Source organism: Pelodiscus sinensis, chromosome 1, assembly GCF_052426305.1.
Source record: "Pelodiscus sinensis isolate ZL-2025 chromosome 1, ASM5242630v1, whole genome shotgun sequence".
Lineage (NCBI taxonomy): Eukaryota > Metazoa > Chordata > Testudines > Trionychidae > Pelodiscus > Pelodiscus sinensis.
The window spans coordinates 11,312,219-11,331,614 of NC_143052.1; the positions used below are offsets into that span (position 1 = coordinate 11,312,219).

General features: G+C 47.9%; 1 protein-coding gene across 2 annotated transcripts in view; it reads right to left on the minus strand.

The window, feature by feature from the left end:
* SFMBT2 (Scm like with four mbt domains 2) overlaps positions 1–4,065 on the minus strand; it is a 215,600-nt gene extending 211,535 nt beyond the window's left edge. For both annotated transcript variants that reach the window (XR_012903105.2, XM_075925987.2), the window contains exon 1: positions 3,676–4,065. The gene's annotated coding sequence lies outside the window, so the exon portion shown is untranslated. The remainder of the gene's footprint in view (positions 1–3,675) is intronic.
* Between the last annotated feature and the right edge of the window lie 15,331 nt (positions 4,066–19,396).

A 19,396-nucleotide genomic window follows, 5' to 3' on the forward strand; every position in this document is an offset into this window, starting at 1 on the left:
TGCAAGATCTCCTTGTTAAGCCAAGCTGGTCTTTTACCATATTTTCTATCTTTCCTATCTATATTTTTGCCATATTTTCTATCTTTTCTATCTTTATATTCAAGCTCTCTTTGCCTAATGCAGATGTGACAATTACGGTACCAAGATAGGACAAAAATGCGACTTCCTTCTATTTGTTCACCTTATGGTAGCTTCTGCGCCATAAAAATGGGCTAGTTAATAACCATCACATTACACAGATGTCCACAGCTGCTTAAAAAAGTCACCCTATAATCTATTTATCTTTCCTCTTTGCTACTGAATGCAGTTGGGATCAGTGTTCTGCCTTCTTTGGGTGAAGGGAGATCAGCTTTACATTAATGCTTGCTAGTGCCACCATTACTTTGCCTTTGTTTCGGCTCTACATTTCATTTTGCTACTCTTTGCAGTAAACCTCCTGAAAAGCCACCTGCAGCCTGACAATCTCCATACCGACATTTGTGGTGTGGTGTGCCAAGACCCTGACAAGGGGCAGGAGGGGAGAAATAGAAGCACAACTCTCTGTCATAGTAGGGCATGATGGACACAGACCTAATAAACTTCACATCCAAAGCTAGAAAACTGAAAGGCCTGGGAGGAAACAAACTCGCAATAGGGGGTTGAGTGGGGTGTATGTGTGTTCATGTGGAAAGGATCGAATATCCTATCACACCATGATGCCATAGTGAAGCCCTCTATTTTGACTAAACTCCCAAACAACTCAATGGGAATTTTATCTTAGCAAGTAGTCCCTGTGTCTCTGGGTCTATCCATGCCACAGGGTACCTGCCAAGAAGAAATTCGTGAGACTGTCAAACAACACTCAGACTAGATCAAGAAAACATGCCCCTGACAACATGTTTTACAGTTACCATCTACTGCGGGGGGTCAGGGCTGGGGCAGGAGGGGCTTACCTTGAGTGGTTCCCAAGTGAACAATGGGGGTGCTTAGACAGCTTCCTGCTTCTCCTGGCACCACAGACCATATTGTGCCCCAGAAGCAGCTGATTCCCAGCCAATGGGAGTGCAGAACTAGTGTTTGGGCAGGGGCACTGCCCTGTGCACTCTCTACCCCCACCCAACGCAGGAGCTGGGCCTGTTGCCAGCTGTTTCTAGGGCACAGCATAGTCTTGCAGTGCCATGACAGGTACGTAGCTGCCTTCTCTGTGCCCCGATCTCTCCTCCACACAGACACACACACACACACACATGCACACACACAGAGACTCACACACATACACACACGCACACCACACACAGACACACACACACACACACAGACTCACACACATACACACACGCACTCCACACACAGACACACACATACACACACACACAGACTCACACACACACACACACACGCACACCACACACACACACACACACACAGACTCACACACACACTCCAGGCGGGCGAAGTTGCTTTTCTGCCGAGCTGTCAGCTGGGGCCGCTCCCAGGCGGGTGCCCCACGGATGCAACGCGGCGTGGGGAAGCCAGAGACCGCCAAAGCCGCAGCATCGGGCTGGGAGGGGTGTGTAATGCCTCGATCTCCGTCCCCACCATCCCACTCGCAGCGGGGCGGGCGCGTTTCCCGCGGTCCGCAACACTCGCAGCGCGAAGCCAAGGCTGCCGGGTTTGACCGCTGCCCGCCGCGCCGCGCCACTGAAGTTTGCAGGAGCTCGCCAGTCCGGCGGGGATGGAAGCCCCCCTCTTTGCCAAGTCCCCAGCGGCGCGACTGGCACCTTCCGGCTGCCAGAGCAGCACAACGCGTGTGGACGCGGTTGTAAGAGGCGACCTCTATTGGCGTCGCACACAGGGTCCGATTAAACCCGGCGCTCTCCGGCTCCCAAGCAGGGTGGTTTGCAAATCGCATCCCCAAGCAAAATTAGCCCCCCAGATCTCTCCTCCCCACACACGCGCCTCCTTTCTGAAAAAAGATGTTCCCTACTCAGAGGGAGGTGGCTCCTAGTGGTCCCCCTTCCCCTGATCCCCAGTGGCCTCAACACGCCGCAGAGGGTGTGGGTTGAAAAAAAGTTCACATCTGGGCACCAGGGTCACACCATCCGACAGCCACCCAAGCCACGTTCCCGGGACTGAACCAAGGAAGTCTCTCTGGTATTTCAACCTGCCTCCTCCTCTCCTGAAAAAGGCATTTCAAATTCGGGACTAGGAAAGAGTAAACGGACAACTCCTTCCTCCGAAGTCGCTTATTGGCATGCTCTGCAGACAGCAGGTTCACGTTTTGATCCTCGCTTTTTAAAGGTTCTTCTGGCAACATGGATTTTTATTTTTATTTTTTTGCAACGTGCCTCGTTCTCTCATGACATAAAATGAAACCGCATGTTTTGCGGCACGAATACCCACGCGTCTAGATTGAAGAGAGCTTCCCCCCTCTCTTTTTTTTGTATCAAAAACAACAGAAAAGGCACCTCGCCGGTTCACTGCATCCAACTGATCAGAGAAGGCTTGGCAGCAGAGATGCCAGGAGCTCCGAAAGAATGAATGTCTCACCCTCGGACTCGCCTAGTTTTATTGTCAAAATAAATAATTGTTGTGTCTCCCCGCATTTATTTTTCAAGGCACGTCTGCGGTTTTGGCATTTAAAGCAACATCGTTTGGTGCCAGGTCCCCCTTTTGAAGGTTCCTCCCGTGACTCTCTCTGTCACATAAGTACACACTTTGGTTGCTTTGCCTTGTATACATCACACTGTGATGTACTTTTCACACCACTAAGTCTTCAGTGGACACACACAAAAAACCCCGGGGCATGACCCCATCTCTTTTATTTCCCAGGTAATTCGCCAAAGCACCTCCATGGACAACAAAACAGAGTTGAACCAAACATGCGACACTCCAAGTCTTATTTTTCCCCCCAATCTCAAAATATTTTCAGTTTTTAAAGGCACCTTAACCCGCCATGTTGAAACTGACAAGCTCTATAAATATTCATTTACCGCAGTTCTCTAGCTCTGTAAAAAAATAACTACGTATGGATCAGGGCTGGGAAATTTGGCACAACGTCGTCTTTCAAGCTTTTAAAAAACACTTTCAATTTTCTGCAGATTTAAACACACCCACTACACACAAAATAACTCTCTCAAGAGAAACAGCAGTCTAGTAAATTCGAAAGGAGGTCACATGAGCTTATAACAGGAAAGCACGAAATGACAGGATATTACTTTAAAAAGAGTGAAAAGGTGTGCCTGTATCTAAAACATGGCACGGTCCAAGAGTGGGAAAAATCACCCGCAACCTCCCGCCTCCAAAAGAAAACCTGCATGCGATTAATGGCACATGTATTGCAAACCCCTGCCCATGACAACTCTCAGACGCCTTGCAAAAGAAAAGCAATCGCACTATTTTTAAAAAGCCACCCCGAGTACAGGTATCTAGAAGCGAGTCTACAGAGCTGTACGTGCAAGCGCTGCAAGAGATACGCAGAGTCGGCCACTTCGCAACAACTTGCTCGCTTGCATTTGGAAGAAAAACACACCCGCTTCCCTCCCCCCCCCCCCCCCCCACTGTCCAAGCTTCCACCCCCCGCCTTTTAATAAACCTGAAAAAGCTCCCCTGTCCACCCCAGCGGTGAAAACACGGTCGCCTTAGCAGATCAAGGCTCCGGGCACTTCAGAAAAAACGCCTGGCGCACTCTCTTACCTGGGTGAAGTTTTCGCCCCCCGCCCCCAGCGTCTAAAATGGCAAAGACCCTTCAGCTCAGTTAGGAAGCGGCGATCCGTCTCCCTCTCTCGCTCGCTCACTTACTACAGACTCATTCCAATATGGCATCCTCGCACTGCGCATGCCTGCCACTCTTTTTAGATTATATTTTTGCAGCCAACTCCTTCAATGACCTTTTCCAGCAGTTGCAAAATGTTCTTGGCCAATTGTAGTTCGTTGCAATCCCCCTACCCCGCCATGGCTGTAATATTGGTACGTAGGAAGCTTAATTAGCCGGGGTGGGGGCTAGGCTAAGAGAAACTCTACACGAGGGGCAATTGACACGTGAAGAAATTAACTAGCTTTTCCTACTCCGCCCTCCCCCCCTGCTGTGTCCTGCTTAGTTCAGATTATTGCACACTTGTCTGCCACTGGAGTGGGCTGTGCTGCGCAGGATGGATTGTGTGCAGGGCACTGTCATGACAGCAAATTAACTAGATCTCTCTTCCCCTGCCGCTTCTTTTCCCATCCTTGCCCCGTTTTTTTTAGGGAAGTTCCACTACTCCTCGCAATGCGACTTGCACCAAGATAGATGCTTGCTGCGTGCCCAGCTTCACAAGGGGACATGGGGGGGAGCAGGGCTTTAATCAGATCGCCGCGGATCCACGTGTCTCCCTCGCTTTGGCGTGAGCCTATGTATTACCCGTTGCAAAAACAGCAGGCGATGAGTACCGAAACCTTCCTTAGAGAAGGCGACAGGCGGCGGCCAGCCCCCTCTCCGCGCGCACCACTTTCACTCCTGTGCACTTTGGAACGTTGTGTTGCAACCAGGAGTGGACTTTCCCTGAGTCGGTTCCGCGGCGCATCAATCGCACCGAGCGGTCATTAAGCCTCGCTTGGAAGAGGGAAGGGGGCAGGATTTAGGGAAGGGGGGTGGGGAGGGTAACAACGTCTGCAGCCCCCAAAGTGGGGATGGAAAGAAAAGCCGCGCGCCGTTCCTCAACTGCCCTGGCGACCCCTTTTGGCCCGTCTCGTTTAACTTCGTTGATTCTTCACTACGAGATGGGTCATCAGGTGGGTAGGGGGGAAAGAGTGGCCGGGGATTCTGGAGCAGCACCGCTTTGGGGGGTGGACGGATCCCGACCATTCGGAGGAAACCAAGAGGCGTTGTGCGCCCACCGGCTGGACTTCCCCAGCGTTGCACAATGAGATCTAGGAGTCTGAAGGAAGACAGCGGAGAAGTGCAGACGGCCGCATCGAGTTCCCTTGGGGTATAGGCAAAAAGTGCAATAGGAAGCTGCGATTTATCCCTGGGAGGGCAGAACATACACCGAAGCGGTGGTTTGATTCGTTTTGGAAGCGGCTCGCTCTTCAGAAGCGGAGCGAGACCCTCTCACATCCCACGAGCCCTGAGAGCTGGTCTCCTTGCTGTGCTGAGACCCCCCGCACCCTAGTGCCGACGGCTTAGTGCTGGCTGGAGGAACAGCGTTTATCAGACCCCCGGCGAGAGGGGCGGGAAATTGCCTTGCGCATTCAACAAGTCACGAACTTCTCGCCGCCAGGGTGTCTGGCGCTGCACACGCCGAGAGGAAAAGCAAAAGGTGGCGGCCGAGTCATCTGGCGTCTGCGCCAGAATGTTATACCCGGTTCCCAGCAGCCGCCCCCTCGCTCATCACATGGCTTCCCCTCCAAATGACAACGGGGCTTGTCAGCAAAACAACGCCAGCTGCTTCCGGGCTGTACCGATCGGTGTCTTACAGCCAGGAAGGATCCGCCTAAACTCACCAGTGACCACACCCCGGGCCTGCGGTTTGAGCCGCTGTTCTCCTGCTTCGCCCAGCCCGCGGGCTGCGAGGGGACGGAGAACACCAAAGCGCAAAGCGGCAGCCCTGGACTGCTAGTGCTCGCCCTGCTCTCCGCTCGCTCCCATCTCCACCGCGCTGAACTGGCCTGGAAAAGCAGCGGGACTGACCGCCCCAGGGCATGCCACCTGTTCTTGATGTGAGCGCCTCCGTGCTGGCTCTTGTGAAGGCTTTGCCACCAGCATGAATCACAGATCGCTAGAACTGGAAGGGCCTTGAGGAGTGAACAAGTCCAGTCCACTTCCCTATGGCAAACCAAGCACCTTCTACATTATCCCTCCTAGATGCCTAGCTAACCCGGGCACTGGCTGTGGAGAAGGGAGCTTGCCCACTCTGCACACGTTTGTATCATTAATCATATTAGGGGGAAAATCTTGCAATGGAGCATGAATATTGCTAGTATCCCTAGTGTGCCCTGGGGATGCGGATTGGAAGATAGGTTCATCAATGGCTATTAGAAAGGATGCACAGGGATGGTGACCCTAGTCTCTGTTTTTCAGAAGCTGGACAGCAGAGGATGGCTCACCTGATCATTACTGTTCTGTTCATTCCTCCTGCTGCACCTGGCATTGGCCACTGTCAGCAGACAGGACAGTAGACTAGATGGATTTTTGGTCTGACTTGTGGCCGTTTTTATGACTGATCTATACCTGGTGATGTAATGTTTATATTGCTACATCAGCACCCTACTGAGGCATCTCTTTAGCATTAGTCAAGAAATCTAGCTCCTTTGCCATGAGCCAGAACACAGCACACCTACACTATCCCTAAAGATGTTTATCTACATTTCTAAACTATTCATAAAAACTTCATAAGAACATAAGAATGGCTCTACTGGGTCAGACCAAAGGTCCATCCAGCCCAGTATCCTGTCTGCCGACGGTGGCCAATACCAGGTGCCCCAGAGGGAATGAACAGAACAGGTAATGATCAAGCCATCTCTCTCCTGCCATCCATTTTCACCCTCTGACAAACAGAAGCTAGGGACACCTTATCTTACCCTACTTCCAGTGATGGGGATTTCTCAAGGCTATTGGTAAACTTTTCCAGAGCTTAACTCTTCAGGGCTATGTCTAGACTGCAGGCTTCTTTCGAAAGAGGCTCTTTCGAAAGCATCTTTCGAAAGAGCCTCTTTCGAAAGATCGCGTCTAGACTGCAGGCGGATCTTTCGATAGAGGAAATCCGCTTTTTCGAAAGAGAGCACCCAGCGAGTCTGGATGCTCTCTTTCGAAGACGGCCTCTTTACATTGTAGAACGCCTTCTTTCGAAAGAAGAACTTTCGAAAGAAGGCGTTCTTCCTCGTGAAACGAGGTTTACCGCCATCGAAAGAAAAGCCGCGTTCTTTCGAAATAATTTCGAAAGAACGTGGCTTGAGTCTGGACGCAGGGGAAGTTTTTTCGGGAAAAGGCTACTTTTCCCGAAAAAACCCCTGAGTCTGGACACGGCCCAGAGGATTAGAACATTTTTCCTAACATCCACCCTAGACCTCTCTTGCTGCAGATTAAGCCCATCACAACTTCTCTTACCTTCACTGAACAAGAGGAGTAACAGATCAGCAGTTATCAAATACGTAAAGATAGTATATAAGGTAGGTTAGTGACAACATCTTTCTAATGGTATCAGGTGCCTGACCACTAGCAATCTTCTTTTCTCAAGCCAGAGGAGAAAAATTGTGAGAACAAGTAGATGCAAATGCAAATAAGGCAGCAGCAATTTCCCAAGGTTTTTGACAAACCATTAAAATTAAAAAGATACAAGGACAGTGTGAATGAATTGTTCATGGTTCTTCACCTCTGTTTTTCAAGTATCTATAAAGCTGCTCAAGATGATCAGACTTATGACATTTCAGATTTTCAAAATTCTGTGTGGTGGGGGAGTAGACATTTTGAAAAGAAATCACAAAATTCCCCCTTTTTTGTTCAACTCAAGAGCTCAAGTCTTTGCAGTTTTCCTCATTATGAATGGCATGAGGATGCCAAGAAAACATCAATGGAGAGAAATACACCCTGTAAGGAAGTGTACATAATGAATCCTGGTATACCATAATATTTCAAGGTGGGGAAGTAGCAATGATTTGTACCTTGAATGTAGCAGATAGTTTCTCTATGTAATACACAGATGCTTTTATATGTTCTTTTCTTCACACTTGCCCTGTTGACAGGGATCTTGTATGCTTCCCAGCGCCTTGGAACTCCCTCTTTACTCTTGATCTTACCCTGCAGTCTTTTGTTATTCAATTAGGGTACGTCTACACTTGCACCCTAGTTTGAACTAGGGATGCAAATGCAGGCATTCGAAATAGTCAATGAAGCGGGGATTTAAAGATCCCACATTTCATTAGCATGATCTCGCTGGCGCATTGCTCCAAATGCCAGCTGTTTTGAACGTGAAAGTGCATGCCAGGACGCATTAGTTCAAACCATGTTACTCCTCATTTTTTGAGGAGTAACGTTAGTTCAAACTAAGGGTTTGGTTCGAACTAACGCGTCAGGGCGCGCACTTTCACTTTCAAAACAGCTGGCGTTCAGAGTAACGTGCCGGCACGATCATGCTAATGAAGCGTGGGATATTTAAATCCCCGTTTCATTGACTATTTTGAATGCCTGCATTTGCATCCCTAGTTCAAACTAGGATGCAAGTGTAGACATACCCTTAGGCTGTGTCTACACTGGCTGCCTATTACGGAATAGGGATGCAAATGTAGAACTTTGGAAGAGGCAAATGCGCGGGGGATTTAAATATCCCCCGTAGCATTTGCATTTTCATGGCCGCCACTTTTTTCCGGCTTGGAGATAAGCCGGAGAAAAGCGTCCAGACTGGCGCGATCCTCCGGAATAAAGCCCTATTCCGGAGGATCTCTTATTCCTACTTGCAAGGCTACAAGTAGGAATAAGAGATCCTTGCAAGTAGGAATAAGAGATCTCCGGAATAGGGCTTTATTCCGGAGGATCGTGCCAGTCTGGACGCTTTTCTCCGGCTTATCTCCAAGCCGGAAAAAAGCGGCGGCCATGAAAATGCAAATGCCGCGGGGGATATTTAAATCCCCCGCGCATTTGCCTCTTCCAAAGTTCTACATTTGCATCCCTATTCCGTAATAGGCGGCCAGTGTAGACGTAGCCTTACTGTTTTATCTTCTATTGAGTTATGGTGAGGTGGGTTGGCCCTCTACATATAGACATAAAGAAAAGCATCCATGTTATTTGTCCCAAAGATTTTACAATTTACCTTAGCTCTTTGGAAGCTAGCCAAGAATACAAAAAAAAATCCTCTGGAACATCTCAGAGTGGCTATTGCCTTTGTAAGTTCAGATACTGACAAAAGGGTCCAGACACAGATCCCAGGTTCACAGATGTCAGTGAAAAGGTTCCCATTGGCTTTAATGGATTTTGTATCAAACCCTTAGTATATAAGCTAGTTTAGTGACAATATCTTTCCAGGGGGTCATCTTTGAAAGGCTTCATGGTATTTTAAAGGAGCAATAAAAAATGAACTCAGAATACGCAGAATGCTGTCATTATAATATTTTTAAAAAATAGATATTAAACCAGCATTGCCATGGACTTAACCATTACTGAAAACAAATCACAATGATGCTAATTTCCAGAAAGGAAGCATTACAATTTATACATCAAGAAATTCAGCTGCAGGGCAATGGAAGGAAATTTAGTTTTGCTTTACTGCCCCTAATGTTGGTAAATCCTCATGTATGATGTTGGCCAAATGTCTGACCTTGAGTTTCAAACTGGGAAGAAATGTTTCACGTCCCAAATTAATGTTGAGTAGTTAAATGCAAATACATGTATAGAGGAGGAGATTTTCAAAGGTACAAAGAGGAGGTTGGTGCCTCATTTCCATTGATTTTAAAGGGGAATTGGGCAACTAGCTGCCCTTTGTACCTTTCACTATGTCAGTTCCTAATCCTAATCTAACCACTGCTATTTTACTGCAGTGAGATAGTAGCTTCCCAGCGACTCTAGCAGTGCCCATTATCTTAGATTACCAAATAATCCAATTCTCCATGCTGTCATTTTCAACAGTTTCTGTTTCGGAGGAAAACAGAAGGAAAATATATACAGAAAATACACAATGGCTGATTCTCTATGAAATTAACCATCACTCTGGAGAAGAGATCAAGAAAGCTTACTTATGGTTATAAGTTATCTTTCTTCCCCTAGGTTAGGAAGATACTATCATTGCGCAGATCAGGGATGTATTATATTGGCGTATATACTGATAACAGCCGCAATTCTAGGTACTTTAAATATATGAACAAGTTCCACTTAAGTCTAAGGGGCTACTCATGTTGAATGCACAAGGACATTTTAGGCACAAGCTAAAAATACATTGCTGAATTTAGGCTATATTTGTACATAATTATACATATGTACATAACCATAAGCAAATTGTCAGATCCTCTGCTTTACATTATGGTATCTATCACATAAGATGTAGCCTTAAAGGGCCAGCTTCTGCAGTGTTGCCCAAAAATGCTATAGGATCAGGACCAAACTATCTGTAAGGAGCTAAATGTATACCTGCTTTAAAAGGATGTAACTCAAAACATAGACAGCAGGTCACATTGGCAAAAAGTTGTAAGCAGCCAAGGTATGTAACATGCTCCAGTTTGTTAGTCAGTGAGCATGAATGGCCAAAGGGGCAGAAGTCAATTGGCTGTATAAGGAAAAGCTACTAAGTTGCTGAAGATCCAGGCACTCATTTTTAAATGATATCCTCTTCATTGTTATTAACCTAAAGTAACCATAACGATGGCAAGAAGTTAAATTGCAGAGCATGTAACAGTGGGATGTTTAAAGGCTTGATTCACAGCACCATCTATTGGAGAGAAACCTCATTATCACATGGCATTTTCAGTCAACTCAGTTGGATTCTGTGCAATGTCCGGCTTTCTTTGAAGATAGGTGCTTCGGGTGTAATCTAAAGAAGTGACAAAGATACGTAACAACATATATGCTTTAGAAGTCCATAAATTCACAGTAGGAGAACAAATACATAGGCTAGAGCACTGCACTGGAACTGAGGAGACAAGATTTCTACTCTCAGCTTTGCCACTGACCTGCTGAGTGACCGTGGGCAAGTCACTTTACTTCTCTGGGCTTCATTTCCTCCCACCCCATCTGTAGCATGGGGATAACACTGGTCTTCTTTGTACAACTCTGAGATCTACAATAACAAGGGCTACATAAGAGCTAGGGGTTACAATTGATTATTATAATGAAAATTCTATTCTGTAGGAGGCCAAATCCTTATTTATGAACCAATCATGTTCCTGAGAACCACGTGCAGAGGTTTCTTGCTGGGCTCCATCCATGTAGAAAAGAGATTCAGCTACCTCCATACCTATGGATGGCAGGTAAAAGGAGCCAGCGGAGGCTAAAACCCAGGCTGTGACCCCATCCACATTCCACCCTAGGATCTTGCCCTTACTAAGTCCCATCCCTTCTTTCCTAAAGCCCGGGGCAGCCAGGCCACCCATATTCACAACAGTTTCCTCCCTCCTGTAACAATATGGTTTTTCTATAGCCATATTATATTCAAAGGCCTGTAACCATACTGGAAGGCCTTAAGCCTTACTCTGCAGCCAGATTGAAGAGCAGCAGCCAATAGCTGTAAAGCTTGAAGTCCACCTACTCACATTCCATCTAAATTGCATTAAAATAGTGTCACACCTGGCTGTTAAGAAGGAGACCCCATCCTAATGGCACCCACTGTCACCAGATAAAGAAACAGATCTCAAGATGGGTAAAGAAAACTGAGTTTAACAGCATTTCATTTGGCAAGAAACTGTTTATCAATAGTTGAGGTTGTGGACTCCTCATACTATGATTATGGTCCTCACTTTCCTATTGTTTCTCTGTGTGATCTCTGTCTGGTTTTAAATTGTTTCTATCTGCTGAATAATTAGTTTTGCTAGATGTAAATCAATTAAGGTGGCTGGGTATGACTGGTTAGGTAATTCTGTTAAGTCTGTTATGGTTGGTTAGTAAAATTATACTAAAATAATTGGTTAAGGAATAGCTAAGCAGGACTCAAGTTTCATTATATAAACTGGGGCCCAAGAAGGAAACCAGCAGGAAAGGAAAGGAAAGGAAAGGAAAGGAAAGGAAAGGAAAGGAAAGGAAAGGAAAGGAGAGACCTGGAAGAAGAACTCATCTCCAAGACCCAGCCTAAGAACAAAGCTACCAGAATTCCTGTGCACGACCGACTGTGACGTGCAGCAGGTAGGATCCAGAAAGACTGACCTTACCTGGGCAACAGGGGAAGTCTGCCTGCCTTCCTCAGGCTTGGTAAGCAGGACATTGTGTGCTTAGCATTTGTATTTTGTTTGCTTGGTAATTGCCAATACACAGAAAATAAGGATATTACTGTGCAAGGCTCTTTGAGTGGTAAAAGATCCCACAGACCCACAGGAAGTTATGCCCTGAGCCCTAGGAACTGGGTTCGGGTGGCTGTTTAAATTAACAGGGTTGCACCTTGAGCCCTAGGAATTGGTAAGGTGCGTGTCCCTAGTGCGTGTGAATGGCAGAGAAAGCTGTGCAAGTAACGCTCCCAGGCCTGCATGGGAGCTTGCCACTTGACAGGAAATGCAGGGAGCATGTGGAAAATGGGTGGATCCAGAAGGACATACATTCTCCCGCCCTCCCCCCGCATGCCAAGATTCCCCCTCCCACAGGTAACAGGCTGTATCACATTTCTGTGCATTCTTGCATCATATTGAGCACTTCCTTCTAGCACAGGCTCCAAATCCATTAGCCAGAGAGAATTCTGCAAACTCTGGCCAATACATCACGTCCTTCTTGAATTGTGGACACCAGAACTGGATGTAGTATTTCAACGGCTGGTTCTAAATACAGACGTAAAACAAAGTCTCTGCTCCCACTTGTGATTTCCCTGTTTATACATCCCAAGTTCCATTAGCTCTTTCGGACATAGGATCACACTGGGAATCCACCTTCAACTGATTATCCACCATGACCGCAAAATCTTTTTCTGAGTCACTGCTTCTCATGATAAAGTCCGCTATTTGCTATGGATGACCTACATTCTTTGTGGCTAGATGCATACATATACATTTAGCAGTATTAAAATACATACCATTGGCTTGTGCCTGGTTTATTAAGAAGTGATCCATATTGCTTAGAATCAGGGACCTGACTTTTTCATTACAGTATTTACCATGGCCCCAATCTTGGTGTCGCCTGAAACCTTTATTTGTGATAATTTTATGTTTTCTTCTGGATCCCCTATGAAAAGAAGACAACATTGTCTAGTTGTTAGAGCACCAGAACAAGGCTGAGAAAACCATAGTACTACTTCCTCCTCCACTAGCTGAACTACTATGTGAAGTTTGGCAAGTCATGTCCCCTTCCTCTTTCCCCTTCATCTCTCACATCTATTTGGATTATAAGCTCTTCTGGGCAAGGATGGCGTCTTTTTACATGTTGGACAGCACCTAGCACAAAAAGACCCTGACTTCAGCCTTACAAATAATAAGCATTGTGTGGGGTGTCTACAAAGTGGCGCATTGCTCTCAGAGGGTACGTCTACATTACAATGTTAATTTGAGTTAACTTAATTTCGAAATAGCGCATCCACACTGAGTGGACCCTGGACTGAAGTTAAGACTGGCCAGAACCAGTGCCGGCAGGGCATCAGATTAGGACTTAGTGTGTGGGGCTGCTGCCTGAGGCTAACTGAGCTCCGTGCTTAAAGTGACCCTACTCCCACCCCAGACAGGCAGTATTCAGGGTTCCCCACTTGTTTGTCTACCTCAATGAGGGACAGCAAAGCAGTCCTGTCTTGGAGTGCCCTGAGTGCCCGCACTCGGAACACCACAGCACTCAGCTACATGGATCCAGAGCTGCCCCTGGGCATGCCAGTGCATCTCGTGGGGTCATTGCCATCAGCCCAGCTGCACTTGCTGAAGGCTGACATCTGGGGGGGTCCATCGGGGGGCTGTCAGGATCCAGGAGGCCCTGCAGGAGAGCGTCCACCCCGAGGAACTCGCAGAGCCACCACGGTCCTTCCCACCGGGGGCTTGTACTCCATTCCTCCCTCACGTCCTTCCACTTACCCCTCCCTAGCCCCCCTTCCTGATGTCAAACAAAAGACACGTATGTTCAAAACCAGAAACTGGGTTTATTGACTAAAACTGGGGGGGGGGAGATGAACCTCTGGGGAGACTTGGAAAAGGAGGTGGGAGAGGGGAAGGCAGAGGGGAGGGGGAAACCTGCGAGGAGGGAGCTGGAAGGGGGAGGAAGCAAGGGGAAGAAGGGGGAGGGGAAGCTCAGGGCCCTGGGTTGGGGGTCTCGCCGGACCAACTTGATTTTCATGCAAACCTGCTTCTGGGTTCACATGTGGCCTTTGGTGGCCAGGCTGGCAGCTATCCTGCCATAGACGGCCGCATTCCTCCTTCTAGTGTGGAGATCGTGGACGTTGGGGGCATCCCCCCCAAACCTGAATAAGGTCGATGATCTCTACCCTGGACCAGGAAGGCGCCTGCTTTCTCCAGCCCCTGTCAGGCTCCTGTGAGTTGGCAGTCTACTCCTGGGGAGCAGTGGAGTGCTGGCTGCCAGTGGCTTGCTGGCTCATGTTTTGGGGCCACTGAGTCAGGTGCCCCAGTGGCCACTGCTGGCTCCGGGCTGGCAGGCTTGGAGCTGGCACAGGCACTGTGGCCAGGGTCTACCCCTTTAATGGCTCCGGGGCTGGAGGAGAGGAGAGTAAGTTTTCCTGGTTGTGCCCAGAGGGGCCACCAGGGCTCCCTGGGAAGGGCTGGAGGCCCCTTATTTTGAATTAAGTGTCTACACAGCACTTAATTTGAAATAGCTATTTCAAATTTGGCTTTACTTCTCGTAGAATGAGGTTTACCAAATTCAAATTAAGTGCTCCACTATTTCTAATTAATTTCGAAATAGCGGTTTGCATGTATAGACGCTATTAAAGTTAATTTGAAATAACGGCTGTTATTTCGAATTAACTTTGCAGTGTAGACATACCCTAAGAGTTCTTACCCCACACTGAATTCTGAAAGCTCTCTCCTAGCAATGGACTTGAGTCTGGTTTTCCGGGGCAGTCTCTCTTTGTTCTTTTTCAAGGATCTAGTCAAAAATCTGGAGGGAAAAGTATAACCCCCCTATACCAATTTAATGAAAGCCTTGAAAAATAATTCTTTTACATTTCTCTCCTTACCCTTAACTGTAACTCTTCCAACAGTTTGGACTCCTATTCCCCCATCCCCAAATAATAATCATAACCTGGTTGCTTATATTTAATTCTTTTGATCTGCTAAAGAATCAAATAAAGCAGTTTATGGAATCTCTCTAAAGGAGCCTATGAAACAGGCATGTGGATTTACTTTCCATTGTTTTAATGGCTCCTGCTGTATTAAAAATAAAATGCCACTAATTGTACCTAAAGGCTTTGGCTTCCACAATACTGTAAATGTGCATTGTATGCAGCTTAATCTCTGTCTGCCCTTAAAAGTATAATTGATTTTTGTTTTCCTGCGAAGAGGCTGACATTTGCATTGCTCCAGTGCCAGGTTGCTAAGCACTTTTAGTAAGAATGCTTATGAGTTACTAGTGGATGAGCCCACGATATGCTATTAAATGTAATAGGTAACATATTTAAGGCTGTAATGAGCTCAGAACTGATAAACTATCCCAGGGCAAGGGATCAAAAGGGAGGATATATAAACAGTTTCTTTATTAGGATTCTATCAAGTTAAAAAAGTTGTTGGGTTAATAAATAAAGAACAAATTTTTTGAGAACACATTTGAAAATAAAGCCCATTTTTTGGTATTTTTGGATTGGTTTGACCTGACAAGTAGATGTATCATGTGCAGCATTTTAAGGCATTGTACCTCCCTGGTCAAGAAAAAGAAGTCCCTTTATAGCAAAAATCCTTTTCACTATTAGGAAACAGTCTAAATTATGAGAGACAACCTTGCCTAGTGGATAGATTCCATTGTATGAGGAATAAGAGTTATTTCGAGAGAAGGGTTCTCTCTCAAAATAACCACATCTTAAGCACTATTTCGAAATAGCGCCATAACGTGAATATGCAAATGAAGCGTGGGATAGTTAAATCCTGGCTTCATTTGCAATTTTGTATGTCTTCATTTGAAAGAGGCTACAAGTGAAGACATACCCTATTGTGTTACTAACAGCAGCAACAATCACATGCAGGAGACAAGCAAAGATTGGTTCTCTTTCACAGAGTTTGTTCGTATTACATACTAATGAGCAACAGACGCAAAAGGCTTAGTGGGAAGGGTAGTGTAGGCTCTTATAGCTGTGTGTAAGTTCAGCTATCATTTTTGGAAGCTGTCTCAGGGGATGGAGTGAATGGGATATTGAGACATTCTAGCCCGTGGCAAGGAATGTGGGAGGTGTTTAGGGAGGGCATGAAAAGCTATTCTGTATTAGCTGTGAGGGTGGGAGGCGGCGGGAGACCACCTATATTCTGCCTGGAGTGTTTGACTTCAGCATCTCTGTTTGCTCCTGCATCACTTGTATCATCGGCTTTTGGCCCTTGATAAGGTGATCTTTGCTCTCCTTTGTGGCCTGTCTTTCTGTTTTAAATTCGTCCTTCGGGGACTTCCTTCACGCCCTGAGTTCTCTTTTTGCAGTCCCAGGATTGGAGCATCTCTCCAAGTACGTCCTCCTGGCTCTGCCTTGGTTGCTTCCTTAGCTGGGGGAGGCGCTCCACTGATGTGAAGCAGGATCCCCTGAAGGCCACCTCTGCAGAAGCTCAAGCAACCATGAACAGAAGAAGCCTGACTGTCCGCTTATGCACAGCACCGAACCATTATAGTAAAATTCACCTCTCGGTACATACCGGTCACTCTGCCAATGCCCCTTCACAAGCACATATCTCGGCGAACACCCAGAACATGGGGAGTTTGGCCTAAGGCAGGGTTAGGCATTCAAGACGTGTCAAAGGGCCTAAGTGGCTTTGAAGGGGATCATACCAAGTGACTAGGGACAATATTATAAATTCTGTCCCCATTTCCCATAAGGCTGAGTCACTGAAGCTGATCTCACTCCCGAAGGAATCAAGGGTGCATCTCCTGCGTGCAAGTGGCTTCAGATCCCTCTGCTGCTCACCTGTCTTCCACTTTGGTCCCTGCCCAAGTGGTGGCTGAGTGATGCAGGAAAGGTTTCTACAATGGTAGATACACCATCTCATAGAGCTGGAAGGGACCTTGAGAGGTCATCGAGTCCAGTCCCCTGCCTTCACAGCAGGACCAAGTACCATCCCTGTTAAATTTAGTTTAATCAACTAATTGATGGAATTTCCATGGACTAGTTGATAAGCGGGGGAGCCGCAGTGGGGTTAGCTCCTGGCCCTGAGAGCTAACCTTGCTGTGGCTCTACCTTTTAAATGTATTACAAGCCAGCAGGCTCGTAATACATTTAAAAAGCTGAAGAGCAGGGTGGGGAACCCGGCATGAGCTGGGACATCTGTTTCTCAGTAAAAGCCAGCAGGCTCTTAATACATTTAAAAGGCTGGTGCACAGTGGGGGAAGGCCCGGCGGGAGCTGGGACAGCTGATTCCCGGCTCGCGCCTGGTCCCCTCAATCCTTCTGTCTCCCCTGCCCCCCATAGAGACAGTGCTGGGGGGAACCAGCTTTTAAGCTGGCTCCCCCCAGCACTGGCTCCTTGTGAGGGGGGTCACTCACCACCATAGCAGGGGTCCATCGTCTGTCCCCAGAATCAGTCCATTCCACCCGCCTGGGCCTCCGCTCACGTGGCGTTTCCCCTCTGGACTCCTCCGGTCACGTCGTTCTCTTCGCCACACTGCCTTCCGGCAGTGCCCAAGTCACTTGCTCTGAGCCCCCCTTCCGGGGGTTTGGTGTCTCTCCAGCAGGCCTTGCCGCAGGCCGGCCGGCCGGCCGGTTGGCTGGCTGGCTGGCTGTCCGAGCACCCTGGCCCAGCCTGACTCTCTAGCCCTGCCCTAGCTCCAGAGAGCATCCTGCTCCCTCAGCAGCCAGGCTCACACTGCCTTCTCTGAAGCAGCCCTTCCCTTTTATGGCTCCCAGCTGGGCCTTAATTGGCCAACACCGCCCAGCTGGGCTGAACTCCCCGGGCCTGCTCCAGGCTGGGATTTGGCTCTTAAAGGGCCAGTACAGGGCAGCTGCCCTGTTACACTCCTGTTCCCACACCTTGCTGCCTCTGATAGAGGCAGCAAGGGGGAGGGAAGGGACTAGTCCCTCACTTACATCTCTATACAATGGAAGAAGGAACAAAGCTTGTCTGCCAAGGAGCCTTCAGCAGAGGACTGGCAAATACCTGCAGGAAAAGTGTCCTGAAGATCTCTCTGGAGGATTCCCGTGGAATCACAGTGTGCATTAACCCCTTGTTCCGCTGCCTGGCTTAGCTACACAGGGAATGTGGAGCACACTCAAACACAGCTGCCCCTTCCTCCACCCCTCGAACATACTGAGCAAAGGGCTGCCATCACATTACAGGTAGATAAAGTGCAGTGTGATCTTAGCTTCCCTAAGGGCACTAACAGTCCAGCCCTTCCACTTGCTGCCAACAGCAACATTGGTGTTGTCTTCTAAAAAAGCAGGCTCAAGCCTTATTCTTGTGGGTGAGCAGAGATGGGACTTGCCAGCTTGAAAGACATTGAAGTAGCTTCAAAAATGTGTATTACTAACCACAGTGGTAATGTTACACCTAAACATACTCCACGTTCCCAATTCTTGCCTTTCCACAATCACGACGGTCAGTTTCAGACAGCCTTGTCCAAAAGAAATCACTGAGTTGTGTACAGCACAATCCATTCCTAGAATATATATCACCGTTAAATGCACCCTTAGAGTTACTAATAATCACTATGTGCACGTTTCCAATTGATTTCCCAACATAATTCAGATCACAAAGCATCTTTTAAAAGTTTTTAGTTTTGAGGTTACAGGGACCTAATTGAAGCTGGGTTTTTGCTAGGAAAATACCATGGGAGCTAAGGGTATGTCTACACTACAGAGTTAATTCGAACTAACAGACGTTAGTTCGAATTAACTTTGATAGGCGCTACACACGCGAACCGTTAGTTCGAACTTAATTCGAACTAGCGGAGCGCTTAATTCGAACTAGGAAAACCTCATTCCATGAGGACTAACGCCTAGTTCGAATTAACTAGTTCGAAATAAGGGCTGTGTAGCCACTTAATTCGAACTAGTGGGAGGCTAGCCCTCCCCAGCTTTCCCTCGTGGCCACTCTGGGCACCAACAGGGAAACTCTTCTGCCCCCCTCCCAGCCCCGGAGCCCATAAAGGGGCATGGGCTGGCTACGGTGCCCGTGCCAGGTGCAAGCCTGCCAGCACCCAGCAAGCAGACCCTGCACCTGGCACGGCACAAGCCAGCCACCCGCTGCCACCCAGACCTCCGCCTCTTCCTGGGACCAGGCTGGCGGCTCCCGGGAGCCTGCCCAGGTCTGCAAGAGGCGGGCGCCCGCCTGGTCTAGTGCAGACATCGTCGACCTCATCCATGACTTCCACACTAGGCACAGGAAAGTGGCCGTCTAGGGCAGGATAGCTGCCAGCCTGGCCACCCAGGAGCAGGTTTGCATGAAAATCAAGGTGGTCCACTGAGACCCCTGACCCTGAGCCCTGAGCTTAGAATGGCCGTACTGGGTCAGACCAAAGGTCCATTTAGCCCAGTAACCTGTCTGCCGACAGCGGCCAACCCTAGGTACCCTGGAGGGGATGGACCGAAGACAATGGCCAAGCCATTTGTCTCATGCCATCCCTCTCCAGCGTTCCACAAACTTCGGGCAGGGACACCATTTCTACCCCCTGGCTAATACCACTCCATGGACCCAACCTCCACGAC